The 22,778-nt window shown below is 28.8% G+C and overlaps 2 long non-coding RNA genes across 2 annotated transcripts; both read left to right on the top strand.

Annotated features, from left to right (window-relative positions):
- The first annotated feature begins 5,813 nt into the window (after positions 1-5,813).
- Positions 5,814-8,198, top strand: LOC148275999 (uncharacterized). The gene is made up of 2 exons (XR_015823883.1): positions 5,814-5,953; positions 7,018-8,198. It is a non-coding gene; the product is annotated as an uncharacterized LOC148275999 (long non-coding RNA).
- Positions 8,199-18,734: 10,536 nt separating this feature from the next.
- LOC148275998 (uncharacterized) lies at positions 18,735-22,306 on the top strand. Its single transcript, XR_015823884.1, has 2 exons — positions 18,735-18,892; positions 21,773-22,306. It is a non-coding gene; the product is annotated as an uncharacterized LOC148275998 (long non-coding RNA).
- The last annotated feature ends 472 nt before the right edge of the window (positions 22,307-22,778 follow it).

Genomic DNA, 22,778 nt, shown 5'->3' with positions numbered 1-22,778 from the left:
TATGAGATGGAACGAGAGCGAAATGTGGTTTTGATTGCGTTAGAATGAGATGGATATATGACAAACGAACGAACTTACGAAACGAAATTGTGACAGAATAAGCCTGCTGTGTCGTTTTCGTTACGAAATAATAATTTTCTTTGTGTACTTTATTCCTTTAAAACATATTAAAATGAATTGAATGTCACTTTTTGAAACACGTTGTAATGTTATCATTCAGGTTATCTCAAATATGCCTAAAACAATTTATTATGTCTAGTGTCAGAAGATAGGAATATTCAGGTACACACATAAAATTATTTTTGAATAGGCTAAACAATAAAGGAATAATATTTTGTAAGTTTTTATCATTAATAAATTGAGATGATGTATGTCCTCGTACAAATTACTCCACTCGACAATGGTAACTCTGTGTTAAGAACAAATTTAAAGAAAATCCGCCATTAGACCAATGAAAGCGCCCGCCTTTTCCCTAAACCAATTTGTTTGAAAAAATCTCAATAGAAGGATTGTAATTATAATTTCGAAGAATTCGTTAAGTAAGGTTCTAAATTAATTAGTTAAAAGGTTATTGGAACTAAATTTGGACAATTAATTACGAGTCAAAATATTCACGTACCTGGATCACGCACGACAAGGTATGGTCTAAGGTCTCTGCTGTACCTTGCTTGTAGCAAGTACAACAGGCTACCGGAGTCCTATAGAATGCCAAAAAATGACTGTATTAATTAAAAAATTACTTTGTCAAGGTTTACTTGAGGAGGTGCGTGGAAGGTGAAATTAAGTTTTAAGTTCTTCTTTTTCCTCGGATATTTCTTTCTTACTATATGCAAATGTTTAATATTAACTTTTATTATGAATTGTTTTGATTTCTTTGTATTATATACTCGCTTGCTATCTTATTTTAGTTTTTATGTACATATTATTACTTGTTACCATATTATTATTATTACCATACCTTTATGTAAATATTATTCTATCCCAAAATGAGTTTGTTGTAACTCCTGGGAGTGGGAGTACAAAAAAAATGTATGATTTAATTATGAAGACTGCGTTTCCTCGGTTTAGGACATTCACTGTCATTATTAAAAATACTAATTCAGCAAAAAGGTTACTTTTCTTTACAATCAAACATATTTATGTAGTATTAGAAACGAACTTACTTTATTATTATCTATTTGAGTCTACTGAACACTTTATTTTATTTTTACAAATATCAAAGCAAAAATTTCGTGACAATTACTCAATTCAGTGTTTGATTTCTTATATTATAAGTTTAAATGTGGAGTTCTACAAAATAAACACCAAATCAATCAATCAATATATTTATGTAGTATTAGAAACGAACTTACTTTATTATCGATATTTATTAAGTACCTAAGATTAAAGTTTATAAGTGTGCGTAACTATGTCATTGTAAAGCGGCCTTGATGGAATAGGCCATTATTATTCTAATGTTATTAAAAAGGTTTTAAAATTTGTAATGAGATGCCTTAAATAGTAAAAAAATATTACCGCCCTGAGAAAAAAACGTATATGTACATATTTATGATGTAAAAACGTATTATTTTATAATTATTTAAATTGTAATGCTGTATTAAACCGACTTCATGAACTCGGCAATAGTTGTTCCCACATATCGGATATATTTAATGTGGGGTATTGTTCTTATAGAACAAACCTTATAAACTTTTTCAAAGATGAGCAGTAATCATATTTAATGTAGTTACTTCATATATGATTTTCTGTTTTTATATATATTTTTATTATAAACCTTATTATGTTTAAAATTTGATTTACTTCTTATATTAATTTTTAAAGTTCTCGTAAACTTTTTATTTCAAACTTTTTTTTTTTTAAATATTATGTTATATAATTTTTAGGCTTGATTATTGTTCCTTAGTTTTGAGTGCAAATATGTAGTTTAAAAAATATCAAACCTTATATGTTTATATTATAAATTTGTAAAAGGCAATTATGCCGTGTATGTTAATAAAAATAATAAAAAAAAAAATTAAAAAAAATATCATAATCAAATGTGCAAATCAATTCGCCAAACCTCTAACAATTATATTTAATCGCTTATTAAAAGATGAAGTCTTTCCAAGTCACCGGAAAAGAGCACTCATCATTCTCATTTATAAAAGTGGCGACAAAAATAAAGTTGAGAATTATCGATCGGTTTCAATCTTACCAGTGTTTAGCAAAATATTTAAAATGTTAGTTTATAATCACCTATTATCTGAAGTTGCTTCACACATTCCAAATGAACAGCACGGTTTTATACGGAAACTATCAGTAGTTTCTCGATACCCGAGTTGAATTCGAAAGCTTAATCATACGAATCTGTTATGGCTTCCTGTGTGATTCTTGTATGTTCTGGTAAATTAAATTGTTAGAGAGTATAATAACTTCTTGCGGTGCCTTGTCAGGTCCCCCGTCGTTGGCGATCACTACAGCGAAAGCATCTCGGTCCTGCGCTACCCTTAAATAATAACTAGAATTCAAGTATAATAACTAGATGAATAATAATGATAAATTGTAAAAAATGAAAGTTAAATTGATTGACTTAAAAAAAAGGGGACTTTTAAATACTAAACATTGGACTTTGAAACAGACAAGTGCTAGATGAATAATATTGGTTTCTAGTCACGTCAGCGTATCAATTAAAACTTGAAATGTGAAAAAACTAGACAATTAACGCGATTAAACTTATTTTCAGGTCAGAAAACTCCACAAAAAAAGCAGTCTATTAAAAAAAAGTTATTAGACGAATTAAGGGCTGCGAGCACTAAAGCTCGCTCTTGTATGCAAAAAGGAATGGCGTATATTCGGAAAAGCATTACTCAAATGTATAATGGGGCCACATTGATTATGGAGTTCCTTGGATAATTTAAACACGTTATTTCACAGTGAATAACGTCGTTTAGAGATATGGGAATACTTTGGAATTGGCATTTTGTTTCTTGCTTTTACTTGTTTATGCATTGTAAACAAATATAAAACGCAATGCCTTTTAAATAAATTTAATCTCGAACATAAAAACATCTTTATTTTTCCTTTTTCCTTGTGAAAAGAAATGGCAAAGGTAACATACGAATATTTCTTGACATTTTCCTCTTTTTAAAATTGAATCATAAGAATTGAAAGATATTTCACATGAGAAGAAAAACCACTCTAAAAAAAGAAGTCTTTGTATTTTTAGGTTACTATTAGCTGTTGAAATTTATTCTTTTACACAGTCTGCAACATTTGCATATTGTTATTTTTGAATATCCATATTTACTATTAGTTGATTTTTGTGAAAGAGCATAATTCTTTTTTGATGTTCATATGTTGGTGAGTTTGCCTACTTGTAAAACGCCTTGATTTGTAAATTATAAATATTTTTAACTTCTTAGGGGCGCTTCTGTCTTCATCAAGACTGCAGTTCTTTGTGTAAAAAAACAAGAATCCTGGACCTGGAAATCCATGTTTTATAGTGTTTTAGATATATACTCTCATGCCCAGGTTCGATTCCTGGCCGTGTCGAAGAGAATATATTTTTTGAAATATTTTTTTTCTAGCGGTTTGATCACGTTACTTTCCATGTGATCTAATAACACGGACCAGTGTGCCAATGCAGCGCCCTATTCTCCATCGGGTGCGAATAGGGGAGGGGTATGATGATGATAGAGTATTTGAAGCATAATTGAACTTAGAAAGACCTAAAGAAACTTAGCAACGCATTCAATAATTGTATTTGATTAGCCGTTAAGCTCATACTAATGAATTAAGACGCAAAATATTTTTAAGTCTACACTCACTTAGAAGTTAGCAAAAATTCTTACCCATTAATACTAAATGCACTTCGGTACAAGCATTACTACTATCCATTCTAGATTACGTTGATGTTTCCATGACTAATTTAAACTGTGAGCAACTCGATAAACTTGAACGACTTCAGAATACATGCATAAGATATATTTTTGGTCTTAGGAAATATAACCACATTTCTGATTATCGTAGGCAACTGATATGGCTCAAAATTGGAAGCGGAGAGACTATCACACCCTCTCATTTCTGTTCAATGTACTTCATCGTCCTAATGCTCTTATACCTGCGTGAAAAATTTCAATGCTTATCAGTTCATGGTTTACCTCTTTGTTCTAATTCTCATGGCCCTCTTTTAATGCCTATCCACAATTCCTCTTTCTTCTCTAACTCATATAGTGTCCATGCCGCTCGACTGTGGAATCATCTCCCATCCACCATCAAAGATGTTACTACAGTATCTATGTTTAAATCACGTCTGAAGAAACATATCATTTTTCTTCCTTAATCTCTCCTCCTTTCCTCTTGTTTACTTTATCTCATTGATATAAATAACCTTAAATCAAGAGTAGGTATACAAATACAGGTATTTCTATTTTTATATATATTGATCTTTTTTATCTTTCTTTTCTATTGAATATGTTTTAACTTGAATTATAAAAATAAAACTTTTATTTAATTGGTTGGTTGGAAGAAATTGCCTTTTGGCAATAAGCCCGCCAATGTAAAATTAGAATCATGTGCAAAAAGTTAAATGAAAAAACATAACAGGTACATAATTTGTATATCTTATCCTGTGCTACCGCCCCCGGACCATTACCAGAAACCCCAGACGACCTCAGCTCCGTTGGAGAGACGACATTGCGAGGCTTGCGGAAACATTGTGAATCCAAATAACCTCAGACTATTTTGCGTGGAGAAGGATGGAGGAGGCTTACGTTCAGGAATGAACGGTGACAGGCTGAAAAAGAAGATGTGCTATTTATTAGACTACGTGCATTTCCTCACAATGCTTCTCTATCTAAAATGTCATAAATTATACAAGAAATGCGTATCTTATTGCAGTTATAAATTACTCGTATCCCAACAAATAAAATTATATTGAATTAAATAAAGTTCGTAAATGGAAATAATAATTATGTTTTATTCTAATTTCTAGGTACAAATACCATCCAAACGTTTCAATAAATTCATTTTATGATAATAAGTAATGTAAAGAGATTTCAAAAACTCATGATAACCAACAACCAAATTTTTTTAGAGAAACTGATTGAAAACAAAGAAACCGAAAAATTTAAGAAACTTGTATTAAATGTATAAAAAACATGCCCCGTAGAATAATATGATTCAAGCAAAGTACGATGTTACAAAATAATGACGTTATTTTTATAAATATTTTATTGTTAAATTCTATGCTATTTATATAAATGTATTTTTCAAATGAAATAATGAATGATTTGAAAAAAACGTAATTGTCGCAAATTTTAAATAAGGCTTTCGCTAAACCAAAAAATATATTAGTTTTAGGGTGGTTCTAATAATTTGAACAAGAACGGTACATATGTATTATACACTTCATAATATAATTACACCATAATTTGTTTTAATCGTCTGTAAATGAAAATAAATGAAAATTATTAAAATTAAAAAATATTTAAGTTAGCCTATGGTTTTGCAGGTTTAGTGATTTTTTAATTTATTTTTATGCAGTGATGAAATTGATTACAAGATAAAATGAAAAACTTATTTAAGTAAAATTTATTCCAAAAATCTTTTAGTATTGGAACACTTTAATACTACAAGATTTTTAAACACATAAGTAGTCGATAATTAATTAAGAATTACAATTAACAGTGTTAATAGAAATGCCGAGTATTTATTTAAGGAAAAAGGAATAAATAATGTTTATTTAAATTAAAATTTTACACTTAATTACATATTTGTATGGGATAAATAAAATGTAAGTCATCGTCTATTCTTGATTTTATATAAATACTTCAAATAATTTCTATTGCGCACAAAGTTTTGTTATCTTTCAAAAAATAATCTCTATGTGACTCCTGTGCGACTCAGTTAAAAAGCTGTTTCATTTCGCATTATTCAGCTCAAAATGGCGGTTCGTTATATCATTTGTTTCCTGGTAAGTACGTTAATAAATGGTTTGTTTTATAAAAATGTACAAACATTTTGAATATTATTTGTTGCGTAAGATAAGCCGAGTTCAAACTTCGGTAAAAGTTTAATAATTAAATATCTACGCATACCATATTAAGGATGTAATATTCTATAATTGTTTTTTATTAAAGATAGCTACGATTTAAAAATTTCAAACAATTAATCCATATTTTGATTACTATTGTATACTTTTAGTACAGTAAAAATCGATTCAATAACTAATAAGCTGTGCAATATTTAGAAACATTTGAGAGTCGTTTATCCTTACGTTGTAAAATAATGTTGGCATATAATAAATAAGAATAATCATTGTTTTAATTATTTTATTTTAACTCGCAATGTGCAGATGATTTACATGATTAAAATAGGAGAAAATATAATTACATTAATTCATATTTTAAAAAAATATATATAAAATAGATACTTTTCTCTATTAAGAAGCTCTCAATCATAAAAAATACGAACTGCTCTATAATTGATTAAGATGATCTATTACTAGATCTATTACAGCAACTAGCACAATATTTTTATTTTTTATTTATTTAACTTTTTAAACATAGCCATTGGGTTTATTGTCAAATGGCAATTTCTTCCAACCAACCAATAAATAAAAGTTTTATTTAAATAATTCGATTTGCAAAATACATTCAATAAAAATAAAATAAAAAGCTTAAGATGTGCGAAAATTGAAATAACGATATTTGTTTATAAATTACCGTAAATCAATTTTATTAAATGAGAAAAAGGAAGAAAGATTAAGGAAGAGAAAGGAGATGTTTCATTAGTTTTGATTTAAGCAGAGTTACTGTAGTTACATCTATGATAGTGGATGGGAGAAAGTTCCACAGTCGAGCCGCATAAGTTAGAGAAGAAAAAGGAATTGTGGATGGGTATAAGAAGGTTCTTTAGAGGTAAATAATGAACTGATAAGCGTTGACATTTTTCACGGAGGTATAAAGGGACGTTTGGACTTTGAAATACTTAAACCTTGATTGTAATAATTGATGTTATGAATATTTTTTATTTCAGATGTTCGTCGCAGTATTTCATGCCGCAGTTTCTGACCGACCAAAGCCTCCGGAACCACCGAAAACATGCAATGGGAAAAACTTCCTATGCCTGAACAACAGATTCTACGTCAAATGCGTTGCCAAAAATGAGACAACTGTCCCAGTATGGACGGATGCCTACAGGTGTCCAGCCAAAATCAATTGCAGTAATAAGGATCCAGAGGCGTGTTCTCCAGAAAAAAAGACTACCACAATGATTTGTCAATAAATTAAATTGACGTTTAATTTTAAATAATCTGCCATATTGACTATGTAAATTGTTAAGAATTCAATGTTTATCTGGTATGGTTGCTAGATAACATATCTTTGCTAAGACAATAATATGATTAGGTTATTCCACAAATAATAATATAATGCTTCGTAAAAGAAGCTAATTTAAGCTTTATTATTATGTTAATTGACGTAATGTAAAAATAATTAATATGGCTTCTTTTTCTTTTTCCAAGTCAGTCCCTTAATGCTGAGGATCGTGATCACCATGAACACTTCTGATTAGTCTTTTCTACTCCAGTCTGTCCTCAGCCCGACGAATTGACTCATCAAATTTTAGCCCCGTAGCCACCTTTATTTGATAATTCCATCTATATAGGATTCTACCCCGGCTTCTCCTACATTCAACTCGGCCAGACATAGTATTATATAATATAGCATTGCGAATTAATTCAAATTTACAATGTTACAATACAAAATATTTTTTTTCTATCTGTTTTAGAATATCTCAGTTATTGTAAGGTGTAAGAGTATACCGATGTTTTTCAATATGGAAAACAATTGAATATTTCTTACAAACGTTTACAAAATTCCCGTAAAAAAAAAATGTTTTTGAATTTTGGGATATTTTTTTTAAAATTGAACGTAGTTATTCAGAAAGCAGCCAGTCCACAATTTTGAAAAACAAATTAGATATTGATGTTTTCATGTGCAGAAAGGTCAATTCTATATTCAGTTAAAAAAACTGTATTATTCACCTTCTGAAAATGGTGTCTATCAAGAAAACGGCATTTCTCAATTTGCCGAAAACACCACATCACTAGAAAAATCTTACGGTACTTTAAAAATCATTATTTTTTAATTTTTTTGTTTTTTTTTTACATTATACATAAGAGGTAAAACAGAGTTTAAAAAAATGATAATAAACAAGAGAGTCCCACAAAGGCATGGCCTGTTCGTGGGTATACTAGAAATGTTTATGATTTTTTTTAACTAGTCAAATACCTACATAATTAGGTTCTTGTTTGTAATATTTAAAAAAATGTATTTATTGTTTGTCATTTGTCAAAGCCAAAAACATTCCAACTGTTGAGTAGATTTGATTCCTCACTCTTTTCACAGAGGTGCTATTATCTCAGTTTCACTTTTCAATAGCTGGCTGCTTTCTGCATAACAGTGCGCAGCGTTCAATGAGGAACTTCAGCCCTACGGGGAATTGGATACAAAAAATGTTTTCTTACGCGGGGTAAAAATTAGAGCATTAAATTGTACGGCAAAGTTTCTTGTAAATGTACAGAAAAAATAATAATAAATATTTTGATAAAAATTCACTACTTTAAATGACGTCACTGGTTCATGTGAATCAACCTATAATCTAAGAGCTATGGAAGATTTCCGGTCTGCTTGTCGCTTCTGGACCAATGGGAAGAACTGAATGAGAATAAGCGGAAATGAACCTCTGACGTTACACGCGGAGTTATTTCAGAAATACAAAACTTTGAAAAATCGTAGCGCCGATAATACGATATATAAAAATTAAAAAAAAAAAAATTTGACTTATTTTAACAGACTATTAACAAATAAAAATTTTAAAAAAAACCACTGAACTTCCTCATTGAACATACCGGTAAATTTTCTGTCTTACCTTTCCGTTGAAATTACAGAGGGCCCGATTTTGAGATGGCTAGGAAGAGATAATTCCTTAACATTTTGGCATTGAAGAATCTTAATATTAAGCTCGAAATAATACATACATTATTATGCAACATTTAATACACCTATAAATATATTTTTTAAACGTCTAGAGATGTATAAGTTATTTATTTGAAGAATTCAATTTTTTAAAGTTTTTTTTTAATCTGTCTATTTTTCCGATTTGTAATATTATTAATTTTGTAAAATATAACAACATTATTTTCAAAAAAAATAATATTTTAAAAATACAGTCAGTAAGTGCAGTTTGGAAAAAATGCCCACTGAGCGTGGGCCATTATTTTTTAAATTATTTAATGTGAAATTATAGCACACATACATATACTATATTTATAGAAGCTTACGTAGGAACGAATAAATTAAAGGGATACATACATTATTGCAGTTGATAAGCAAAAAAGAGAAACATTATCGGTAATGCATCCAAAATAAAAACATATTATTGGATTCTATTCACATTTTTAAAAATATTATACAAGAGTAGGTATATACTATGTGACGAGTCTCGTCTTATTAGAACATTATCAAGCTGTATTTAACAATAACAAAAATGGGTTGTATATTTTAACAATAAAAAACATTTGAAAATAAGCATGATTTTATACGTCGTCATAAGAATGGTAGCTAGGTTTATATAGTTTGTGATCACTAATTTTTATTTTTTACCGACCGGTTTCAAAGCAAACAAGCTTCTTTGTCGAGGTTTACGTAACTAATGAATTGATAATGAAATTAGTGGTTAAAAACAAAGTTGTTTCATTTATTTTATTATAATGAATAACCACAAAGTTAGTGCTTCAAATACAAACTTTATATTATATAGTTTGGTTCAAAATATTATTTTATTTCAACAGGAAATGTACTTTATATTTATTTTTGTGTTCATTTGAATATTTCTATGGTTTTAAATAAATAAATGTTATATTATTGTTATCAAAAATATTTTTCACTTTGTGGAATGACATTTTACACTTATATGTTTATACATTTGTATAAACCACTTTAATTTTGAATTACGCTTCGACCGGTTTCAAGGTTACTACCTCATTGTCAGGAATTAAGCCTAAATTACAGTTTGTTTCATGACGATGGGGTAGTAACCTCGAAACCGGTTGAAGTGTAACTCAAAATTAAAGTGGTTTACGTAAATATATAAAAATATAAATGAATATTACTTTACTTATTCTATTTTTTCCACCAATCTTTTTCGAGCATTTATTTGTACAAAACTCAGGAACCAACCCATACCAATATTTTTAATGCGAAGTGTGTTTTTATGTTTACTTTGCAACGGAGCAGCATATCGACGTGATTTGCATAGAGATAGCCGGGGAGTTGACAAATGTCAAAAGCTACTTTTCACCCCGAAAAAATATCACCCTCTCTGGAAAAATCCTAATGGAGAAATTAATTCGTAATGGAAAAATGATTTGAAATTAAAACAGAATAAAAATGCTACGTCTCAGTAGACTAAAGCTAGGGTTTCCTAGGACAGCGGTGCCCGTATCTTAGCGGCCGTAGTGAACGGTCATACGGTGGACAGCCGTCGTAACAGTGACTAGAGAGTGTTTTTATTTTTTAACCATGTTATCGACATCGTTTTCCTAGGAAACCACTCTCTAGTCACCGTTACGACGGCCGTCCACCGCATCACCGTTCACTACGGCCGTTAAAATACGGGCGCCGCTGTCCTAGGAAACCCTAGCTTAACGGATCATCGTTTTTTGTGCAAAGTAATAGTTGGAGGACCGGCAATCGATACAGGCTACATTTTATCCCAAAAAAATATATCATTCTATCGGGAAAATTCTTATAATGGTAAAACTTATTCATAATCTATTTTCTCCTTAACACAGCGCCAGCGTTAAAATAATAATAATAATATAAAATGAAGTGAAATTAATAGTTCTGATTTTAAATATTTTTTATGTACTCGGATTATCGATTAATTTGAAAAAACGTTTATTTCTGTCTTCATTTGTTAAAATATGAAAATGAATTAACTAATGATATAAATAACAAATAAAAGGCAAGTACATATCAAATACGGGTACAAGTCCAAAAAGTCAACAAATTTTTACTACATGCTATTGTTTTTTTATTGTGTCATTAATTTATTCAGTATACTCACTTGTGTAACTTAAAGATTATTCTTTAAGTAAACAATATTCCAGAATGAAAAATATAAATGTGTGTCAACTTACTACAGTAAATCAATGAATAATAATATGACGGTGTTTGCTTCTTGTAATTATTCGCCATTCAATGCCTATTTATAAGGGATGGCGATTAAAAAATTGTTATTTAATGCTAAGCAATTAATATTGCTTAATTTATTAGCACGGAAAAGGTTATTAAAAAAAAAAAAAACTTATACAAAACGGTAAAATTACAGTTTAGTATAAAGACGATTCAGATTTGTGGACATAATATATGAATTATTGACTGAATTAGTCCAGGTAACTAGAAAATTCATATTAAGATGAAGAACTTTGTCCTCGTTGCTAAAATTGAAAAACATCTGATGAAATCAAGGGAATTAATAAGTTGAGATTCTTCAAGCCTTTCGAAATTTAGATTTTTAAGGACACATTTTTCATGTTTTCTCTAAATTACACGGCAAATGCCTTAATTTTTTTTCTATGATAATAAAAACGATTCAGTCTTTTCAGGAACTTTTCATGGAAATTTTCTTCAGCTTCGAATTACCATTTTTCAAAATAAAGAATTGCTGTTTTCTGGATGTTTAGCATACTGTAGCCCCCTTCTTGATGATTACATCAAGGGGGCTACAGTTTCTCAGTTACTATTTCTCCAGAGAATGTCCTCAGGGACATTCTCTGAAATAACAAGAAATAACAAGCTCCCGCTTATAAAGCCGCCTACACGCACAAAAATTATTACACTATGACAACTGATATATTTTATATTATTAATATTAAAAGCTTTAACTTTGTGGTCAAACATTTGAAGAAATGTTATTAAATATTTGCATATAATAACATTTATTGAGGACATTCTCTGAAGAAATAACGCGCTCCCGCTTATAAAGCCGCCCACACGCACAAAAATTATGACAGTACGTCAACTGATATATTTTATATTCTTAATATTTAAAGTATTAACTTTGCGGTCAAACATTTTAATGAATGTTATTAAATGTTTGCATATAATAACATTTTTAAAATGGTAATCGGTAAGTGGTTTTGTACAAATATTTAATAACATTAATTGATTTATTTTAATGTAATAATGTAATGATAAACGGTTATTTCTCAAAAGAGTTGACTAAAAAGGTTTTTTGTAATCAATGTGAACACGGATAAAACTAGAAATAAAAATGAAGTAAGGCTGCCATTTCGTAAGAAAACAAAAACACAGAACTCGTTGATGCACCGAGCTGTTCAGTTATATTATAAGGAAATACCATTAGAAATAAGAAAACCACATTTTTTTATATTATTTAAATACATGCTAAAAAAAAGTGTATAAAAGTAAGCTCTTAAAAAATAATTGTATTCGAGTTGGCTTTAAAAAAGTTTTTTTTAAATGTACGGATATTGTGAGGAAATGTTAATAATTAGTGTGTAGTAATGAGGCATTAGTTAATATTCATACATTATGTTTGTACTATTTTAAGACTAAATTAAAAAAAAAAAAAAATCATCTAGGATTATTAATCATAAAGTTAGCTGCAGTTTGTAGCAAAACTAATCTGCTAAACAAAATGGATTTTTTACCCTTGAAAATAGACGAACTATATATTTGAATTATGCGACTCTTTTAACCTACTCCCCATAAATTATTCTTAATGTCCCCTTTCGTGTGACAAAACATAAGTATTTATTCCATCTGCCAGTCTCTTGTACTATGTAAAACACTCTTTCCTCTATCGTTCTTGCTCAAACAATAATGCTTTTTCTTCATCTATTGATATATTTAACATGCTCCTTAATTTATTTAAAAATAAATTAATACTCATTTTTTCTGGCTGCGATACACTCCCACTTGCCATTTAATGATACTCAAACTTACACACCTGAAAACTTTCTCTCACACAAATACACCTGTACACTTACTCTCATACTAATACACACAAACACCCCTTTTCGTTGTACCACAATTTAATATGTATGATTTTTATTTAGAAACTTCGCTGGTCTGTCTTGAAACCATATCTTTTTTATGCTATTATATCATTGTCAACTGTTTGTTTCTGTATAGTTAATAAATGAAACAATCGTAGGTACTCAGGCCGAGAATTTCCAAATCGATATTAATTTGCACTGTGGTTACTTTTTAATAAATTATCAATCTTTATCATCATCGTTCACCTAACCCAGTACTCGGAAATTGCGGCTCGCGAGACAAATGTTGCTCTTAGGCAACTTGGATGCGGCTCTGCGACGAATGATGTTTTTAAAATTAAATTGAGAAAAAATATATATGTACTGATAATAATTGAATTCTGTATTTATTTATCCATCAACGGTTCATAGAACCTCTTACAACAAAATAATAATTAACAGAAATAATCACAGCAGTGCACAATAATCATGTAGTAAATAGTATGAAATAATAGAATAATTAAAACCAAAAAAAAATAGTGAACATAATACAAAAAACAAAAAAGTAAAAAAGAAACATAACATCTTATATCTAAATGACACAGGTGTATTTTTTTTATTTATTAAAACAAACAAAATTATTTTTATTTTATGTATTCTTTTTTGACCCAGATATGCCCAATGACTTACTGTATATATATATATAATATAATACGTCCGTAAATAAATAAATAATAAATCGTTATATAATTTTTCACAATCAATTTAGTACGTAGTAGTATTTTATATGCCCATTGCAGTGGCGAGCTGTGATTTATTTTATAGGTAATCTACAAAAAAATGATAATTTGTACTTACAAATAAGTACATAAAATGTAAGTAATATAATTATAAATGACTATTTTTTTTATGGTTCTGTGAAAACCAACTCAAACAACAATTATTATTAACCAAACCGATAAACGTAGCTTTACGTAACTTGTAAAAAACTTTATTAAAAAATACCACAATGATATTCAGCAGTAACTGTCAACACAGAGCACTGGCCGATTCTTTTTAAAATAAAATAAAATACCAAAAGCGGTCACTGCAATCGCCAAATTTCCTATGTGATACATAATATGTCAACGGTATCCTATCAAATAAAAATAGTCCTTCGGAAATAATGTTCGAAATACTAGTTTCCAAATAGAGAATCTTCAAATAATATTTGTAATCTGCAAATTGTTTTAGTGCTAAAAAAACGCGACTGGGTTAAAGACGGAAATTATAGTGTACTTTTTTGTATGGAGAAATAAGCTGAGGTAATCGGCTAGTTTCATCATTCACCGAGAACGGGCTGGACGGACTTTATGGATTTTTTTTAGGTAGATATAAACGATAGTGGTAATTTATAATAAATAACAATTATTTAATTTATTTTCCCATAAACATAGTTACTATAAAACATTATTATAGAAAGTAAAATATAATGGTAAGCTGTGCATAATCGCTTACTTAGACAATTCGCCCCTGGCCTATTGTCCTATACGTATTACAGCTTGAAAAACCGTTAATTTAAAAATGATTTGAAAATTTTAAACGTGGTTTTGTTTTATTTGTAGATTTATAATTGAAAAACAAAAATAGATTTCAAAATTTCACCGAGAAACGAATGAACATATATGGCATATCAAATAATGACATTTTCGTTAACAGATATTGGAATTGGGTCAAAATTTAAAAGATAAGAATTGTCTGCATGGTTTAAAAAAATATTTTTTTATCTATGTTTATACTAATTTTAAAGAATACGTTCGACATTTCCATTAATTGAGCAGGTGCAATGAGTAAATGCAAATGCAATAGTTGTGAGTTTGATCAAGTCGACATGCACAAATTTAATATACCTAGGTACCTATCAACAATGCTAAATACATGAGATGTTGCAGTGTTGGTAGGTATATAATTTGCTTGAATAAATAATCTAACCTTGATATTAATTTAGACCGTGTTTTCTTTTGTATTAGATTTTAATAACCGAACATTATCATTTACTTCGGAATATTCGAACAGTACGAATAATTATACTAAAATATAAATAATTCACAAAGCAAGAGTAATTTAATAAAACATTTTAATTTTATTTAAAATTTCGATTTGAATTTAATCGAAAATTATCGATAACGATAAAATGGCGTTATAAAGATTAACGTATTATAAATTAGATAGATTACATTTCAGAGAAACGAATATGAAAGTCTTGACATTTACAGGGCGTATGACCTGTCATTGGCTGGTTTGAGTGACCACTGTGTAAAATTTACCATTCTGCCTTTGTTTAAACAACCACATTTTTTCAATTCTCACATTTGTTGATTTATTAATTTATCTAGCAAAAAAAACAAATGTGTAAAGAAAGAAAATTATAAAAATAATAGCGTGGCTGACAGAGATTCCCCCAGGGGCTGCTATTCCAAACGCTTTTATAGCGTACTATAGCGCGTATTAACGTACTAAATACGCGCTATACCGCGCTGTCAAAGCTATCAGAATAGCAGCCCAGAACAGCTGCTGGTCGAGGTAGGTTTTCTCTATCAAAGTTGATTTATTAAGAAGTTTTATTACACTCTTTTAGCTGAAACTTAAGAAATTAATCACAAATAAAAATACTATGAAAACCGACCAAGTAAAATTTTTGCGATTTCCAGATTTTTTCCGCAAGTTTTAGTGCTGGATGGTATAATTTACTGAAAAAAAATCAAGTCCAATTATATTTTAAAGTATTTATACTAAATTGATAATTGTTAATTGATCAAGTAAGTCTATAAACGTCTGCTACAGGTAATATAGACAAAATCAAAACTCTTGCATGCTAACACAATACATTGCTAATGCTTTGTCTATATAAACCAAAGAAACTTAAAATCAAAGGTGTACTAAATAGCAAAACGATTAGTTTGTCTGTACAACTAAAATCTTGATTTAACAACAATCAAATTGTGGTTTGGTCAATTTTCCTTATATGCGACATATTTATTTGTCAAAGGCAGACGGCGGCGGAGTTTACAAATTTATTTACTCAACATGGCAGCTTATTCTGACAAATTGTTAGAAATAGGTATTTAGTATTGATTTTAATGCATCTATATATACACTTATTTATATGGATTACGAAATTGATTCTGTTTATCACTAATAAAGTTTTTAATACCCAGATTCAATAGTAGACTTACTCATCTTTTTTCACCATCTCTTCAACAATTGAATCTGGGTAAAATAAAATACATTAATAGAGATGCTCGTCATTCGTTATACAATAAAAATTTAAGCTAGATAAATCTTTCCAACGAAACAAAATATTGTTAAAAAAATGACAAAATTGTGATGGAGACGTTACAAGACTAACATTTTAAATTGTTATTTGTTATTTTACTTATTAGTTTACTTTCTTTTTTATCACTCATATTTATTTATTTTATTTATTAGTGTGTACACTGCACAAATGCCTTTTAAAAACATAAACATAAATACATTTAACATAACAGTGTTCTATTACAAAATTATGAAATAGCATAATAACAATATATTTAAACATATTAAACAGTTGTTTTATACGTTGTTCTATATAATAACTTTGGGATTTTATTACTAAACACACTTAGGTAAAAAAATAATAAGAAAAATGTAATAATAATAAAAATAAAGATACCTCGGTATATTCAAAATAGCAAAAATCATAAATCATTGATTTGTTGGTATTGTTGCAGTGTATATCGAATGCCCTAGGTATGATACTAACCGTATATATACATATTATGTATGCGTATGTTTGCATGTATGTGTATTTGTTTATGTTTATGTGTGTACATGTATGTATATATATAATATATCAGTGTGTTTGTATATATATGTATGTATGTATATATGTATTTGTATATTAATATTTATTTTTAAATCTCTTTGCTTTGCTTTATATTTACTTATTTTTTCCTTTTTCTCTTCCTTCCCTGTTTTTCTATTCCACTTTCTTTACCCCTAGCAAACTGTGCGTTTTGTTTTTTTATATTTTCGTTCCTATGTGAAACCTGAAATTGGTCTTGTAATTTGTTGTCTATATGTATTGTTTATTAATATGACTGTTTCATGAAATTAAATAAATAAATAAAGTAAAATGCGTGCTATATTGCTAGATACCCCCCCCCCTTCCCGTTTAACATTGAAAACAGGTTATATAAAAAGTAACATTTAATTTATTTTCGACTTCCGTGCATCCGTAATTTCGGAACTGATAAAACATAAAAATTAGGTCATAAATTGTTATACTAAGTGTGCCAATGAGATTTTTTTATATTTTTATTTATTTATGACAAAATACAAGGTTTTTAAAATTTACATATTACATTTTTTATTTGTACGAAATATTCCCAATCAGCAAAAGTACTGGTATGAGGGGATATTACATATAATAACAAAATAGTTTAAATAAAAATTCGTTAAAATAACATCACATATCATTCGTCACACGGGCTGTAAGAACTGTTTTATTTAGGTGTTTTTTTAAGTACGTACATGTTTTGTATATTTTTTAGATCATTAGAAAGTAAATTGTAAAAATTTATTGCTATATACAAGAAACTGTTTCTTTTTCTATTGGTTAGGTTGTTCGCAAGTCAAATTATTTGATGTTCTTGTATTTTTTTATGTATGTTGTAGTTAAAATTAAATTTAATATTTGTCTTTATATTATTCTTTTTCATCTAAAATATCATTTTTATTTTTTCTGTGTAGATCAATTCCTCTAGATTGAGCATTTTTGTTATCCTAAATAAATCTGTGGTTTTAGTATATTTATTAAAATTAAATGTTAATTTAAGTGCTTTATTCATTGTTCTTCGTATTGATTCTTGCATCTGTTTACTACATTGCGACCATATTATTAATCCATATACAAAGTGTGGAAGTATAAAAGTATTGTATATCAGTATATTAATACGAATAAATTAAAACCGCAATAACGAAGTTCAGTGGTTTATTAGTTAATATTCAACGATTCAATTTAATCAAGAATCGGGTTGTGGTCCCGTGGCTAGTGTCTCGGACTCATGGCTCAAAGGTCCGTGATTCGAATCCCACTCCCACTCTACCCCAACTTGATTCCCATTTTCTAATAGTGAGTTATTTACAACTCGTTGAAAATGGCCCTCAAAATGAAATATTTGCGTAAATCGTAAGAAAGCAAATATTTCTTTTACTTGAAAAAAAAAAAACTAAGCCAAATGTAAGAACAAAAGATTTAAGGATGCTCTGATTAACGTTTTGTAATTTTAAAATGACTCCGAGGTCACTAGTTCTCGTTGGTGAGTTCTGCTGATTAGTGAGTTGGCTTCCTGAAAACCGAAAATCTATCACAATACTCTTTCATCAATTGATTTGGAGGAACTAGCTACGTTGTTCATTTTGATGATTTTTTTCATACATTTTCGAGAAAGTTCGCCGCACAATTAAATCCTCTGATTTTTACCGTGCGTAAGAAAACATTTTATGCATCAAATTTCCCGTAGTACTGAACTTCCTCATTATTCATCATAGTGGTATTAAATATTTCATGAGCCTAGACTATTATTTTATCATTGAGTAAATCAAACAAAGGAAAGTAAATAGCTTCATACGTCTGTTAGCAAAATAAATAATTACTGTCAAGACGAAAAACTGTTAACACTGACGTTGATAATAATGAAACTACCTATATAAAGCAACGTTTGTAGTAAAAAAGCATTCAGACGGATTCGAACCACTTAATCAAACACTCACCTTACCACCACAACTACAAATATGAAGACCATCATTCTACTAACACTCTCGGTAAGTATTTATAAAGAATTATCATAAATCCACAGGTATTAATTACTTAAATAAAATAAACATGTCTTAAATGTATTTATATTTCCAGCTTTTCAAATCAAATTTAATGATCATTATTTACAATTATCTATAAATACACTTTTCTCTGTGTCCAGGCGGATGACGAATAAAGTTCTGTATATGAAATAGAACCGGGACCCTGGTGCTTAATTATTTTTATTGCGTCGGTAATTACCGAATAGTGCGGCTATTGTGATTGAGTTGCTGAACGAGTGTTTTCGACTCGATAGCTTTCAGGTAAAAATCCTGTATAAAGAAATCAAATGGAGATAATTCCGCCTCGTTGTGTACTGGTTGGCGCGTTCCATCACCATTCTTAAGGTCCTGGGTTCGATTCCTAACGGGGTAAACATTTAATATTGTTTAAAAAAGTTGTTGAATTACCAATCTATAAAAAATGCATGCCGTGTACCGTAACATTGATTGAGGAATATTTTTTTAAAAAATCAGAATTTCTTTGAAAATCCTAAAAATATTAATTTGAGTACCCCCTAGAGGAAAAATTTCAGTATTCAAGTACCAATTACAAAAAAAACACATTTCTTTTCTTTTGCTTAGATAAAGAGTAAATGTACGTTGTGCTTTGGAATATATAATAAGAAAAAAAAATCCACTTAGGTAAAGATTGCGTGTGGGAATAGTAATTGTTGAAAGTTAGCACAAACGTATGTACAATATAAATATCACATCTGCCAATAAATATTTTTGAACATAAAACAAAAAGAAACCCATTTTACTATTAATTTAGCTGAGACAACAGGCAAATTTCATTCCATAACCCTCTTTTTCGCTCATTTTTTAATTGTGTGGTTAGATAAACTTGTCATGTCAATCATACAATTAATAAATACATTGAACTCGTATAATCTAGGAGCGAAAAAAATGGTGTGTTTCTGTCGTAATTTGTCTTAATCTTAAGACATCTCTAATAAAAAATATGCTATAATTTTTTTTTTTTTTTTAAAGAAGACGAAGAAGCATAGACAGTGTCTAATATGTTTGCTTATATTTTGATTCAACTTATTTGTATCTTTTTTAGCTTCTTCAGTGTTTTGCAAACAATATTTTTATAATTAATTATATTTTTTAAATTTCTAAATGTTCAACTAAATCGTTTCAAAATTCATTCGTAAATAGAACCTGCCATATGTGTAATCAGAAATTAAATTGTATTGATATTAATAACATATCTTTAACTTCCTTTAAAAGTGAAATTTCCAAAAATAATTCAAGTTATGATGTTGCGCCTTGAATCCGCAGCCTATATTATGCGGGTTATGTGCAGTTCTGTATGTAGGCACATAATAAATGAACACTGTATGGTCAACTATAGTTGTATTATTTATTGTAATGTGCAACTGTGTGACCAATATTCATTTACATTTCTAGGAATATTATAAGTTTTGTATGATTAGTTATTTTATGTTATGTATAATTTTTATGTGACAACATTTACAATAACAATATTATGTGGAAGCCTCTAATTTGACTTCATGATATGTATTTATGGTATAACTGATTCTTATAAATGTATAAATGTCTGTTGGCTTTCCAATGAAATAAAATTTAAAAATATATATAAAAAAAAAAAAAATAATACTAGGCTTTACTTATAATAAACGCCGATTTTCGGCACTGAACTGAGCTAAATTTAGTTTTACAGACGGGTCTCGGCATTTAAGTTTGCCTACGCTCGTAAGGTGTCATATATACCAAATTTAAATAATGATGTATTCATTAGGCGCATTTTTAATTCGTTGAAAAAATTCCCCTTTTAGGCTTTGTTTGATTTTGATTATGTCACAATTAAAATAGCGCTTATGTGATTTCAAATATTCCTATGTTCTTTTTCATATTTTTCGGTTTACTATAAAAATTATTTAGATGTGAAATAATCTATGTTGACTGAAGTCATTACACATATTCTTAAAGTATTAATACATTTGATTGTCAATTTTATATTTGCTTTATTGGAAGATGAAAAATAAATGCCACTGTAAAATAAAATAGAGTGTGTGTAAAAGCTACTGAGTTCACGAATAAAGGTAGAAATTAGTAACTAAAACTAGTTTTGTTGACATGGTTGACAATTAAAACAGGGAAATATCACATACTACGAATACCAATAAAAATACATGAAATGGATAAAGAATAATTAATTGTACTTTCAAAATCAATATAGATATTGTGGAGAAATGTTTTCATGCATAAATGTTAAAAAAATCAATATAAATACCTTGCTAAATAGTTTGGCCTTGGCAGTTGTGACGTCAAACTCGTGACAATATTCTAAACAAGTTTGAATAGGCAGAAACAAATAAACATGAATCGTGACGTATATGGGGCGTAGCCAATGGAATGACCGTTTTTGCGGGAATTAAAAATATTTTTTATGCTACTAATAATCAGCAAAATTTTTTATTTTTACTGGACAGTATTTCATAGACTTTTATTACTTAAAAAATGTAAAAAAAAACGTTATTTTTCGCTATTCTTAACATAGAAAATGCTGTGAAATTTTAAGTATACGGTAGATATCGTAAATCTTACATACAGCTGAGATTTTATGTGTAGATTGGCTTAATATCATATTTTTTATTTTTAAATGTATTCTAACTTATTTAAAAAATAATATATAAGAGAAGGCAGAATGGCGAGTATTATAATGTATGTAAAGGGATCATTTACTTTAATCCACCCAATGGCAGGTCATAAGTAGTGTTAACGTGGCTACCATATTTTTTCTTGTGTCATGATGAATCTATGAATACTTTTAGTATTTTTTATAATATCTCACAATCATCATCTTGTATATTCTAGGTTTTGCTCGTGGTGCAATTGGTCAATTCTAGTGGAATAAACTGCAATGGAAAAGGCTTCATCTGCGCTGATGATTCTCGCTTCCGGATCTGTGTGGACGACGGAGAAGGAAACACACAAACAGCTGACAACCTTATGCAGAAATGTCCTCCAGGCACTTCTTGCAAAAACAACAATAAACTCGAGTGTTCTCCAAATTAAATTAAATTAAAAAAAAACAAGTCATGTTGCCTCGATGATGTCAGAAATTGGCCAAAAAGAGTATTAAAACACAATCAAATTAATTATGGAAATGTATTCCCGTTAAATTAATTTCTTTATCATGATAAATCAGCATTGGCATTGTTATACGTCTAGTCTCAATTGAAAAATATATAAGTTAATTTTCATCTGTATCTTGGTGATATTTTTTATGTTAGTATATATTTATATTATGTTTTGCTTCCAATCAATTGATAAACACCTGTTTAAACCGGTAGGTATGTTATATAATATTTATATATATTATGTATTCCCAATAAATTTTTAGAAATTTTCGTGTGTTATTAAAGTTAATATTATAATTTTAGAGGAGGTAAATAATTCAATTATATGCGGGATAAGATAAATGGTGTATTTTTTAAATGAAAAATGATACTATTCTGAATTTTCTCTACTCCCTAGAGAGTGGTTAATTTGTAGATTTTTTTTGCATGCTACTACACTTTGCTTCATATATGGCCAGACTGATGATTAAACGTCGAACAAATACCAGAAACCAAACATAATTATTGTCATTAAGAACATTATTGCGACCTTAAGTATTAAACATATGATGAAGAACATTTTAAAGAAAGTAATATAGAAGTCTAGGCATCTACAGGTAATCGATTGATATGGTGTTTATTTTGTAGAACTCCATATTTATACTTATAATATTAAAAATCAAACACTGATTTGAGTCTACTGAACACTTTATTTTATTTTTACAAATATAAAAAATATAAAAACAAAAATTTCGTGACAA

This window comes from Micrasema longulum, unplaced genomic scaffold (assembly GCF_059751315.1).
Source record: "Micrasema longulum isolate JH-2025_06_02 unplaced genomic scaffold, ASM5975131v1 h1tg001302l, whole genome shotgun sequence".
In the NCBI taxonomy this organism is placed as follows: domain Eukaryota; kingdom Metazoa; phylum Arthropoda; class Insecta; order Trichoptera; family Brachycentridae; genus Micrasema; species Micrasema longulum.
Note: the sequence above shows the minus strand (reverse complement) of the source record. Positions and strands in the feature narration are given on the sequence as shown.